Source organism: Lissotriton vulgaris, chromosome 9, assembly GCF_964263255.1.
Source record: "Lissotriton vulgaris chromosome 9, aLisVul1.2, whole genome shotgun sequence".
Lineage (NCBI taxonomy): Eukaryota > Metazoa > Chordata > Amphibia > Caudata > Salamandridae > Lissotriton > Lissotriton vulgaris.
Window position 1 is genome coordinate 487,163,437 of NC_141697.1, and position 12,470 is coordinate 487,175,906.

The 12,470-nt window shown below is 42.6% G+C and overlaps 1 protein-coding gene across 2 annotated transcripts in view; it reads right to left on the reverse strand.

The window, feature by feature from the left end:
• SYT16 (synaptotagmin 16) overlaps nucleotides 1-9,902 on the reverse strand; it is a 352,243-nt gene extending 342,341 nt beyond the window's left edge. The window contains exon 1 of one of the 2 annotated variants that reach the window (XM_086937942.1): nucleotides 9,519-9,902. The gene's annotated coding sequence lies outside the window, so the exon portion shown is untranslated. The remainder of the gene's footprint in view (nucleotides 1-9,518) is intronic. The other variant, XM_086937943.1, reaches the window with a different exon arrangement.
• Between the last annotated feature and the right edge of the window lie 2,568 nt (nucleotides 9,903-12,470).

A 12,470-nucleotide genomic window follows, 5' to 3' on the forward strand; every position in this document is an offset into this window, starting at 1 on the left:
AACGGCAACCCAAACAGAAAAGCCAGATGTATAGTAGGTACACTTATAGCAGTAGTGATATTTCTCATAATTACAGTAGTGACAATATCATACATCATAGGACAGGAGAACGATAAAGAAATAGCAAATATAAAAACTGTAACGACTTTGAAACCTGCTCTTGTGGGGAAGAAGGAGGAGAGCAATGTTATACGTGAAAAGGCGTTACTTGCAGATGAAGCTCGTAGATTACACGTAGACGAGTCACAGGGAAATTTTAGGTCAAACGCATATGCTAAACTGTTATACGAATATATCGATGCCATGGAGGCCAAGGATTGCTACGTTTGTATGCAATTGCCGGCTTCTGTAGACGAAGGCATTAGATATCATCATCTCCCATTGACTTATGGGATAACATGTAGTTTACTGCTTAGTATATTTTATGGTAGAGAAGGGTTTGAGTACTACTTTTCAAATTATGATTCGGTACTGCCTGAAGTTCCGAATTATAAGCAAATGAATAAGTGGGACTATTACAAAAAGGAGGATAGACTGGCTAAATTCTTTCTTCCTTGGGATACATTAGATACCTCATATGCACGTAGGAATAATCTGACTTGCAAAGTGTCAGAGGTAGAGAAAAAGTTTATTGGACAAGTGGATGACCGATACAGAAGGCAGAAGATTCTAAAAATGTCAGGACAATGGAAAACCGATTGGACAGAAGAAGAGAAGGCACATAAAAAGAAAGGTAGCAATGGTCCAATAGCATTGGATAGAACGCAGAAAGGAAAGTTATGTTTAACTCGAAGCAAGACGTATTACGAGAATGTATTTGTAGGTGAAGTAAATTGCGAACATGCTTTTAGATTGGAGTACTATACGAAAGACTTTATGAAAGAGATGCAAGTTATTCCGAATGTGTATTTTGTATGTGGAAGAAATGCCTATGTAAAACTACCTGACAATTGGTATGGTTCGTGTTACTTGGCAATTGTCTTCCCCAAAATATATCATGCAAAGGATGTAGCGATAATAGAAGGAAAGGCTTCGACGAGAACGAAAAGGGAAGTAGGAGATGCAGAGGTAGTAGGAGATGTATTTGGAGCGATGTTTCCATTGTTAGGTTTGATTCTTAACGATGTTAAGATTAGGAGGTTAGCGACAGTTGTGGATAGATTGTCTGCCAGTACTGCAAGGTCATTAATGCTAGTAGAAGGCGAGATGCAGTCGATCAGAGCAATGGTTCTTCAGAACCGACTTGCTTTAGATGTACTGCTAGCAAAAGAAGGCGGAGTTTGCAAGGCTTTGAAGGTTCAGGAATGTTGTACTTATATTCCTGATAATTCAAAACCACTTGAGAAGGTTATAAGCAACATAACACAGATTCATCAAGAAATCGAAGATTTATCAAAAATAAATCTTTGGGAAAAAGTTGGAAATGGAGTAGGAAAGGTTGGGAGTTGGTTTGCTAATCTTGGCAAAAGTATAGTATGGTACATATTAAAGCCTGTATTAATAATATTGATTTGCATAATTACATTATTAGGATTAGTAAAATTATATAAATGGTATAGGTCGAACCGGTTACAAAGATCGATGAGAGATCAAGAAAGGAGACTAGCTGTTTTTCAAGATCAACAGTATAAAAGTCTGAGAGCACTCGAATCGATAAAAAGAGGAAATGATGTAACTAGTTCTGTGTAAAGGGTTGTATTCAAATTGCTTTTAGTGATGACTCCTAAAAGTCATCAAAGGGGGGAACTGAGAGAGCGCAATTTGAATGAAATGTATATCGTAGCCACATTTAGACGTATATGTTATAAACGAAGGAATGAAACGCATATCGTAATGTGAAGTTGACGACTACAGCATAAAGACAACTAAAGTGATAACATGATATAGGAAATGTAAATGTATTTACTGTTAAACATGTATTAGATTTAGAAGGCCCGTATACATAATGGGTAAATGAAGAAATGCTTACGAAATGTAAACATGCACAGTAGAATTCATGTACGTGTGTAACTTTTAAACGGAGAAACGTGGAGAAAGGTATGGAGAAAACATATGATGATAACGAATAAGCATATAACCTCGTATTCTGTGTATTATATATTCTATGTAAGTTGTATTCAAATAGAGGAAAGGATATACTAAAAGCGAATATATAAATGTATGTTAAAGGTTATACTGTGTAGCAGAAGTTTGTAGGAATGCTGGAAGAGTTTTAGGTCATTTGTGATTATAACCTGACTGACCAAGAGTTCGCAGGAGCGTAGTCCAATGTATGTAATTTAGTGGACTTACAGGAGTCGTAAATAGCTTGATGTGAACGTGAGAGCCAAGAAGTCTAGCACTTGTTAGATTTAAGGTGACAACGCTGGACAAGGTTTATGGCCTGAACGTGAGGAGAGACACTTAGAATTTGAATTTTGTTTTGAAAAGACCATTCACAGGACCTAGAAGGGTCAAGCTCAACAATGTGAAGTTAAAGTCTTGTTTAAGGTCATTTGACTTTTGATCTGAAAGTGTCAATAGAAGTCGTCAACAAGATGATGAAGATGACATCTAAAGAAGAAAGGTCAACTTAACGGACGGCGAAAGAGATGAAGTAACGGACGAAGCTAGAAGCTGACATCATCGGGGAAAGTCCGTGGTGGGCGTCAAGGGGCGTTCCACCCACACTGTGATTGTGTATTTTAGGGACAGCGCCCCGGGGAGAAGAGGGGAACAGCTCCGAGCAGATGCCATCATAGAGAGCTCGGTGAAGATAGCAATTGGAGATTAGGAACAGCGAGACGAATTGCTCAGAGCAAAGGCAAGGGTAGATGCCTTGAGCAGATGCGCTGAGAGAGATCAGAGCGCAAGGGAGCAGTAGGCCGAGGACCCTTAGAGAGCGGATGGGTAGGCAGAGAGGGTACTGCTTCTTAAACTTAAGTTACCTTTAGAGGCTAAGAGAGTTTGAACTTCTTTGGGAGTCAAACTGCTGACACCTTTTTAGGGAAGAAACTTGCGAAGTAGGGATGTCACATAGCATAGAGTAGGGACAGTTTTAACTTGATTATTTTTCTCTTACTGCAGATGACGCAGAAGAAACACTTCATATCGATTCCTTTTAATTTGATGATTTTGGAACTGACTTTAATTGTATTTGCTGTCGATTAAGGTTCTTTAGGGAATATACGTTCCTTTTGGTTCCGAGATGTTTGATGAATTCGATTCTGAGAGATTGTACTTACAACTTTTATCAATTTTATATTAAACCTTTTTAAACTTTAACAGTTGTAAGTGATTCTTTAGAGTGGTGTCCGTATTTGGGGTTTATGGTACCTATATAAGGGTTGTCTTTTACTCAATGACAGATACTATCGGTCCAAAAATTTTCGAATGAGATAAGTGATCAGATTAATCATAAAAGATATCAAAATCTCATTCCCCGCAGGCGCAAGAACTTTGTGAAAGTTAAAGGTGCGACCAAGGGTGCTGCAAATACGATGCCTAATGGCACATCGGTTAAGTACGAAACAAAGCTCAATGGAATCTGTCTCTGCAGGGTCTTAGGGTGCAAGCCTTTTATGTGAGACTTTTAGGCCCTTCCCCTGGCAGGGATAAATAGAATTATGCAGTTTAGGGAAACCAACTTATGCAGCAGGGTTGACTAAATTATGTGGCAAGAAAATACAACTTACAGAGTGTAATGGGGCACATTTTATGATATTATTACTTAATTTTTTGTATGCGTTGAGACTGTCTTGGCAAAGCTTACACCTCGTTAGTATCAGTTTAACACTAAATGCAGCAATAGGCAACTGAAAGTTGACCAGTTAGCTTCTGCAAAGGGTCTCCACTGGGAAGCAACACGTCACTGTGTTTTTTTTAGTTACTTGTGATCCGTTTGAGACAGACACGTTTTTTTCTCTTAAAATCTGCAAACTATGCAGCAGATGATGATATATGTAACAAATGTGGCAAATCCATAATTATGTGGAATACTCTATATCCTCAGAATCACATATTTCCAGTAGCCATGCCTAAATGTCCTGTATTAAGCAACATAATTCGGACTATGGCAAAGTTTTGATTCTTGAGTGAAAAGACTTGCCAAGTTTCACTAATAATACACATATACAGAATATGAAGGAGCAGTGCAAGTGCCTATTATGGGAAGGCAAGCACTGGTAACACCAGCTGTCAGTGTTCTGCCTACTCACATTCTCCCGAGGTACTTGAAAAAGGCAGAACTCTAATATAAATAGAAGGAACATAATGAACACACCCCCCACTTTGGGGTACCAGTGTTATAGCCAGGGCCCCAGGATTTATTTGATGATGCTGCGTTTTAGTCATAATTATGGATTTGATACCTTAGCTATATAACCCATCATCTACAGCCTAAATTGAAGATTTTAACAAAAAACTTCAGAAAAAGGATCAAATGTTACTAAAAATGCAGTAATATGTTGCTGCACAGTGGAAGGCCATTCACATGGTGTTAACATGTGCAGAAAATGACATAATAATGAAATAATACTACCCTGCAGCAGCATTACACTGTAAAATGTAGTCAACCCTGCTGCATAATTTGGTACTTCCTGTTGCATAATTCCAGAGAACCTGATTAAAGTGCTGCTGCTCTTCCAGTCATTGAGAGAGGTGGAGAGAAGCAAAGGAGAGAGATGGGGAGGGTAATAGGGGTCAAAAGGAGGAGGCTGGGGCATTGCTGGGTGTTTTTGCATTATTAACCTTCCTGCTTCCTAAACTTTGCTTGAAAATGCTCCATTTATCCACTATTTTTTCAAAATGTTCTTGGGGGAGAACCTGGCCCGAACCCCCCAAAGGTTGTTCGGGCTTGCTCGCTACTCTCGCTCACCTTAGTGCAGTACCGCAATGATGTTATGCCCCACCACTGTCAAATGTCACCAGCTGTCACTGATATAAGGATGTAGGAGTGGGTGGATTAATCCACTCTAGGGTTGATGGAGTCACATGAAAATTCCATTCTGCTAGAGCAAACACGATTGGGCCCTTTTCAAAGCCAAAAAAGCACCCAGTGCAATTTTCCACTCTACCAATACCATAATTTCTACATCAGAGGATGCTACTTAGCTTCTGCCTCTTATTACCATCTCCAGTATGTAAGCCACTGTTATTAACAGCTGAGCCCTTTATGCTCCTCTGTTTAAAAAGCATGTATGGATTGGCCCCATCAGGCAGGACTTTCTGAGCATTACACGTGCACTTTTGTTGCAAGTTTGTTGACAAGGCTGGTAACAGCGGAGGTTGGCTCAGAACCATAATCAAGTCAGTTTGTAGGCAAATCATACTCCGGTTTACATCAGGCTGGAGCGCGTGACAGCCCTCAAGTACATCAAAAACCAGACTCTACCGATAGAAGGCAGATGTCAGGCACGCTCTCCGTGAGGCTCACAATGTTGGCCATGTAAAAGACCAATGGACTTGAGATGTTACTGGAGCAGCTAAGAAAAGACTCTTAGATGCCCATCTTGGACCTGCCTGGGTACATATATAATTCCCAATGTATGTATCAAATGTGGCGTTCCAAACATTGCCGCTTTTGGTCTTTATTGAATATTAGAATATTGGCATGTTAAGGGCGCCAGTGAAAATCAATGGAGTCACAGAGGGCTTGCAATGGCTGGTATAGACCACCTGCGCCAGCATTTCAGTGTTTGTTTTATTGCTTCTCCCTGTTTTATTTAGAATATTCCCTTTTCAATTTGGGGAACATTCAGTGGCGGTTTCTACATTGGGGCGTTTGGGCGCCGCCCCCCCTGATTTCTCGCCGTGCGAGAAGAAGGCAGAAACAAATGGTAGTTATTTATTTATAACTACCATTTGTTTCTGCCTGCCCTTCTTGCACGGCGAGAAATCAGCGAACTTCCTGGTTACTAACTCGAGCCTCAGGGCAGGGGGGAGTGGCTTGGGGGAGTGGCTTGCCCAATGTTGTGAATACGGACTGTTTGGACAGCCTGAGAGGCAGTCCAAACAGACAGTATTAGCAACAGTGGGCAAGCCACTCCCCCAAGCCTCCTCCCATTCTCCGTTCTGCAGGATGCAGACTCGGAGAAATGACGTATTTAGGGCAGCCAGCCGAACCAATCAGCGCTGGCTGCCATGGAGGGGAGGGAGGCTGCCTGCAGGCTTCCGTGAGGAGAGCGGCGGTATTCAAATGCAGGACGGCGGGAGCAGTCTCGGGACTCGAGTCGGGAAGCCAAGGTAAGTTTGTTATATTTAAATTAATTTTAAATGTAACCTTAATGACAGTAAGCTGGAAGCGATCTTTTACCTTATACAAAGCGATATGGTTAATGGTTAGGGCAATCTGTGTTGCTAGTTGCGATCGTGCATGGAGCGTGAAATGAGGCTTGTAGGGGTGACAGTGTTCTCATGTCGTATAACCCTGTTTCTCCTGCGCGCCGTGTCACTTCGTACTTTATATTCCGTGCATGAAGAGATGTTTAGTGTATTTTGTTTTGCCGATGCTATCTGCTAGCGAAGTGGGAAAGAAGTGGGCGTGGTCCTCGAACCAGCAGTCAGTGGAGCCCTCTTCCTCCTGACTGAGAGGAGGGGCGGGCTGGGAGCTCCAGCTTTGGTATTCACGAGAGAAAGCAGTGGCTAATGTATCTGAATGGGGATTAACATGGAGACACCCTCCGTCTCATATTTACCTCTTCTGAGGGAAACGGGTCAAAATCCGCACTCATTTGCTACCTGCTTTGAGCAGGAGCAAGTATGTTTGGGGCCATTTTTTGTGTGTCCATAGTGCTGGGGCGGGGGAGGCGGTGTATTTAAGGTGTCTCTTGCGAGACCTCACTCGGCAACGTGTACTGAGGGCCCGAGTGCAGTACGGGAATTGTTTTACGCCCTACCACTTTCAAATGTCACCAGCCGCCACTGGGAACATTCCTTTAGCTTTTTAGATCTTCTGCCTTACCCTATACTGATACCCTATAATTCTGCTGAGGGTCTTTGCTATCAGCTTTAGAACTTAGCCGCAGGCCGCAAAGCTATAATAGATACATCTAAAACATGCTGAAGATCGCTTGGCCGAAGGAGGCCTGTGGTTTCATGCTGGTACTGTAGCTCCACTTACCCCACACCTGACACTGATTGTGCACATGCCATTTATAATGAATCTCTTAATGTTCAAAAGTCCTAAAAAAATACATAACGAGATGAAACTGCTTTATGTATCCTAACACATCAATAAAAATTTGCCAGGCTGCAAACGAACAGGGATTATCGATGGATCCGACACCAGCAAGAAGAAGAAATGCTTATCATACAATAGATGGCTGAGTAATGGAAGCATTTCAGGGAGAAAATAGATGACCACAGTAAATGGAACCCTTCCCGGTCCAGAATGCTTCATTCACAACTTATTTTTCAAGACCTTGAAGACAATTCACTTGAAAGACTGTAGGAAGTTACCTATGTAACCCCACGGGGAGCACCATAGGAAGAGCCACAGTTAAGGCCCATAATTCCACCATCTTGACTTCAGCACAAGCACATGAGTGTCTGGCCTCAATCAGGGTCAAGCTTAGGTCAGCAGACACAAAGTACTATGGACCCCTCCCAAACTACTGACTTAGCAAAGAGGAGAAGTAAAGTAATTCAGATCTCAGAGCAATCAAGAGCAGGATATGCCTGTCACGAATTCGGAATTGAGTAGGTATCAAACTGAGAAATAAAGCTTTAGGGGCAGATTTATGAGTTCTGGCGCATCTCTGCAAATCAGCAGGGATGTGCCAGAACTGATGCGTCACGCAATTCCCTCCTTGCGGCACCACAGATGAGCCGCATTTACAATGCGGCGCACCATGGTGCAAGGAAGGGCAGATGCGTGACGCATCTTGTGGTGTACGGGCAGCGCATTGCTGGAGTAACGTTGCAAGTGCGATGCAACTCCTGCAATGTACAGAGGCCACCCATACATAACGTGGTGCGTCACTCCTTACGCCTGCTTGAAGCAGGCGTAAGGATTTGACCAAGCAGCGTCGTAAAACTGTCTCAGTGAAATCTTGTAGATTTCACTGCGTCAGTTTTACGGGGCTTTCCTACGAGGGAAAGCCCACCCTGCGACCGAACGCCCACATGAAACCTGACGCAGGTTTCATGCGGCGCAGGGCTTTACAACGTGGCGCATCTGCCTAGATGCGTCACGTTGTAAATAGGTTGCAGGGATGCGCCACGTTTCCGCGCCATTGCGTGCGTAAACGTGGCGCAAGTCCGACATAAATCTGCCCCTTAGTATTCAGCACTCAGATGTGGAACATGTTATGGGACAAACCGCAGGGACAATGGGGTAGATTTATGTTAACTGGCGCATCCCGAGGGATGCGCCAGTTAACATGCGCCACAGTGCGCCACAGCTACGGCACCCATGGTGCGCCGCATTTATGATGCGGCGCACCATGGGGCAAAACGGCACAGATGCGTGACGCATCTGTGCCGGAAATGTGGCGCATTGCTGGAGTTGTGTCGCAAGCGCGACGCAGCTCCAGCAATGCTCTGGGGGGGCCTATTCTTTCAATGCTGCCTCAAGCCTTACGCCTGCTTCAAGCAGGCGCAGGGTTTTGACGCAGCATTGCCCTGAAAGTGACTGAGTGAAATCTCATTGATTTCACTCAGCCACTTTCAGGAGGCGTTCCTGCGCAGGAACGCCCCCCCTGCGCAGGAACGCCTCCTCATGGAGCAGTGCTGTACAACGTGACGCATCTCCTAGATGCGTCACGTTGTAAATAGGGCGCAGGGATGTGCCACGTTTCCGTGCCGTTGCGTCACGCAACGGTGGCGTAAACATGGCGCAAGCCCTTCATAAATCTGCCCCAATGAACCTTCCATGCTTCCACAGGGTAGCCAAGACTCAGTTTCACTAACCCCTGGGGAACGCACCCCCAACTACACACTGAGACGTGCACCGCGCTCTACACGACATAAACAGGATTTTTGCATTCATTAATGCATACATTTTCTTTGAAAGTTTTCGATGCACTGTCCTTTTACCCGGTTAATACTAGAAAGTGTACAATTACCTACTCTGTAGCCTAGTCAAAATTCACTTCCTGCAATTAACCTACTAGCTATAATCAGAACTTCTATTAATTGCTCAAATTAAACAGCCATGTTTCGGTCCATGGTTATGCAACGTACCCTGTAAGTGCCTTAAGACAAACTCATTCAGCGCTGCCCACTAGGCAAAATTCAGAAACAGACACAATTCCAGGACAGATTTTATTTAAATAAACTTGACATCAGTTTAAGCACTCCCATCCCCTACCCCACACACTCACTCAAAAAACAGTATGTATTTCTTTGGCCAGTCTGTTTAACTGAGCTAATGCTTAACATAAGGCAAACGAGGGAAATGTACACTAACTCGCCCACGTTCTCGAAAACCTGGCCGCTAAGCAGGTCAAACCAAAATTCGTCAATCGCAAACCAGGACGTTTCAGTTAAATTCGATAGCCACGCAAAAGTTACTGAAAGTTTGCACATTTTCTACTTACTAAACGGTTCCTACGTGCCCATGAGTTTCACGGCGGTGCCGCCGTTCAGCCCTTCCTTGCCTCTCTCCCCTGGCTCTGCCTAGACTACAGGGAGCGGAGCCGCTCCTGGCTCTCCAACCCCACAAAGGTGTGATGGTGTTTGCGTACTAACAATGACAAGTGGCAATGGAATGTCAGCCGGCAAGTGACGACGAAACCTGTTCAGTAAGTGTCTGCTGAGTGCTTACATACTTTGCCGGAACATCTTGTTTCAAGGTAATACACTCAATTTGTTTTTATTTTTTGTAGGCCTCCAGTGAGTGACAAAAAATGCTTTTGTTTTGAACAAAAAAAAAAAAAACCTTCGCTGTTCATTCTTAACACACCTACACCCTCCTTTAAAGAACTGCGTAGGTACTTCCGCATTCCACAACGCCCTCGACGTCATGGAGCAGGTATCGAGTGACTGCTCTTCGAGAGGTGATGGGAAGTCGCAGAGAGGAAAGAACCCGGGGAAAGGACACAGGTGCTTGAAGGCAAACACATTAAGGAGGCGATGTATGATGTCATTAAATATGGGCGTTGGTTCTGGCCCAGGGCACCAGCCTTTCAAGAGGGCCCTTGATAGGGCCAGCGCTGTTCTGCAGAGTCTTGCCGTGATGACATTGAGTAATTCTTAAACAGATTGTTTAAAATACCATTTTCCTTTCATTTATTTTTTATGTGGTTGATGTGTGAGGGTCTATTACAGATATTTTGCAGAGAAGCGTTGTGTTTATATTTCATGCAACATCCTTAAAAAAGATTATTTTACAGAGACTGCAGTAATGTTAGTGAGCTGCTGCTGTTATACAATATTGAAAATACACGTCACCATCCCTGAATATCAGATGTAAACACATTTAGAATTTGGATGAGTGTGCCTGTGCACTGTCATGGACTGGCCAAAGAGGGCATGAAACAGCTAAAATTGGATTATAAATTCAAACCTGTTCCGAACTGGGACCCCCAAATAAGTTTGGCCAGGGCCTCCAAAATCCTTAAGATGTCCCTAAATATGGGAACAGCTAAAAAAGATCATTTATCCTCAACCTGTTCTGCACAACATGCCCACATTTCATTTTGTCAGGGCTCTAATAACATCTCCTGCCAGCATGGCTGTCTTCAGCTGAGCGCAATGAATATTTAATCAACAAATAATAAAAATATCTTTTAAAAGTTCCCTTTCAGGGAGAATTTTCCTGCCTTCTGGTGCCTCAGAGGTTATCCCCTTCGCTTAAGAGGCCATGGCCCTGTAAAGGCCAATGCTCTACCATGGGAAACTGACATCAAATGTGCATTGAAATAACTCCAAGATGTTATCTGCTTCGACTACAGTAAACCAGGGGTACAAATCCTCTCTATTGTAAAATGTTGACTTTTTAAAAAAAACTACGAAGTGAATCTTGACCATGAGTTGCCGCTGTACCAATCAAACCGATACATTTACCCTTTTATCCAGCATTTTTAAAAGACACCCGCTAATTTGCACCTTAAGTTCATCATTCGCATGCAGCTTTAAAAACACTGGAATGAATTAAGCACATATTTATACTCATCATCTGATCCGAAAATCTATAAAAAAATATATTATTTCAGGGAAGTGAAGTTTATCTCCCATACCATACTCAAAAAGACTGTACCAAGAATGGATACCTGCACGTAAGGTGAATTTCTCTTTCAAAGACAGCTAATATTAAATAAAAGCAAGAAGCCAGTGGGATCTGGAGGCACCTGTGTGGACAAGTTGACCTTGGTCTCAGAAATAGAAGAGTAAAACAAGTGCAGTGTCCAGTACATTCCTGGGAGTTTTCATATGCAAGCCGCTGAAAAAGTCCTATGGTTAGGTTTGTTTTGATTGACAGTGGTGTGGATTGTAATGGGGGAAACTATTAGGACGGCTGCACGATCTGACACCCAAGTGTAATTTGATGGACTCCATAGTTATGAAAATCAGCTTGCCAATGCTAACACTTGTCTGGGTTAGTTCAATGGGCTGTTTGATGCTCATGGTGTAAATCACGCTTGATTAAATGTAGGATTAGACGGTGGATTAGGTTCTGAGGAGGTCTCTGAAACGTGATCGTCTGTAAGTGTCAAAAGGGAAGTAGTAACTAGGTATATAGAGTTAACGCTAGTGGGTTCTGAAAGAATATATAGGTAGGTTGGTGTGGTGTGAAGGACCAGAGCTTCATGGAGATATGCAGTTTCTAACACTAATTACATATATAAGTTATACAAATGGAGCCCAAAATATGACTGTGCGTAGTGTTTTCAATATGTTTAAAATGGCTGTGGGTTTACATTCATAAAGGACAGTTGATTTTAAAATACAGAAAATCCTCTGGAGACAGTGAGCCCAAAAAATAAAGTTCAATGAATTTTCAAGCTAGAAAACTTTGCACAATCATAATTGATCAGTAACTCTTTGTGAATATATTCATTAGCCTCTTAGTGGTATTATATCCACACAAGATGTCACGTATCCCTATCAGCTAAATATTTTGAATGACTAATAAGTAATTCTGTGAGCTGTTTGGAGACATTGGGGAGGTTTGAAATAGACCGGAGACCTTTCTTGTGTCGATCTCTTGTCGTCAATTTACAAGACTTGCAAGTGGTTCGTTTGTTACATCTTGTTTAATGATACTAAGACCTCCATTAAAATACTTACAGCAATTGTAGTGAGGTAATACCGCACCTGATTTTCCTGGTACTTCAGATATTGGTAATATCTGAAGGCAGACTTACTAGGAGATAACATTATTAACTATGGGCTCTTGTTAGAATGTGAAATAACGTAAGGAAATCAGAAATACCACACCTATTTTCACACGCAAAATCCATCATTTTTGACCTTTTTTATCCTGACAAATTCCTTCAGGTTTGACCTGGAATATGAGTCCCCTGTAACATTGATTTCCAGCAATACTG